Source organism: Dasypus novemcinctus, chromosome 15 (assembly GCF_030445035.2).
Source record: "Dasypus novemcinctus isolate mDasNov1 chromosome 15, mDasNov1.1.hap2, whole genome shotgun sequence".
Lineage (NCBI taxonomy): Eukaryota > Metazoa > Chordata > Mammalia > Cingulata > Dasypodidae > Dasypus > Dasypus novemcinctus.
In genome coordinates, this window is record NC_080687.1 from 70,145,036 (window position 1) to 70,145,927 (window position 892).

The following is an 892-nucleotide window of genomic DNA, read 5'->3' on the forward strand; positions in this document are numbered from 1 at the left end:
TCATCTTCCAGGGAAGAGGAGGAGTTCTTTAAGGCGGCAGCTCGATTACCTGTGGTGGTAGGCTAGCTTTTTTACCCTTCCTTAAAGCCCACCCATGCGGCATCTGCACAAATAACAAATATTGACTTTCTACCTAAGCGGGGACATGAACTGCCGGAGTTCAACCAGTATTGCCTTAAATTGTTGTAATATTATAATATAAACCCTACTACATATGGGAGTTGCTCTAAAGCATATCAGGGAGTCGTTAGAATTCTTCAGAGAATTTAGAATCTCTGTTTTTGAAAACTTGCAACATGCCAAAGCAAATATCCACAGACTTAGATATAGAAGTTCCTTTTTTTCCCCTGCATGGTAAAGGATGATCTTGAGCCTGTAGGGAGCAAGCCTACTCCAGACTTCTTCAAGTCCACATCTCTTTGCCTCCAATTCTTCCATGTCCAAGGACAGGAAACCACGGACAAGCCTTTGTTGGAGGATTTAGAACTTGCATTCAATGGTCATTACAAAACATCACTATTTAATAGAAAGTTTCAATTGAACCAATTATTAAGATAATTATAATATTAATTTTTCTTGTTTCCTAGTAACAGAATGCTTAAATAGGCATTTGCATTATGTGCAAACATAGAAGCCTCTTTAGGTTTTGTGTATGACTTCTACAAATTCCTGGATATGTCAGAAGAAATGTTTAAATGCAATTGTATAAATTTACTTTTCAAATTAAATTCAGACATATGAAATGAATTTGTTTGAGGAGATAAATATTTTTAGAAAAAGTATTCTGCAAGAATCATCCTCTCAAGATACACTAAAATTTATATTTCAAAATAATTTATGGAAATAACCCTCAGTTTTGCAAACTGTAAATACTCCCAACAGTTCCAGTAAC

General features: G+C 35.3%; 1 non-coding gene across 1 annotated transcript; it reads right to left on the bottom strand.

The window, feature by feature from the left end:
- Nucleotides 1–347: 347 nt before the first annotated feature.
- Nucleotides 348–479, bottom strand: LOC111765299 (small nucleolar RNA SNORA38). Its single transcript, XR_002797684.1, has one exon. It is a non-coding gene; the product is annotated as a small nucleolar RNA SNORA38 (small nucleolar RNA).
- Between the last annotated feature and the right edge of the window lie 413 nt (nucleotides 480–892).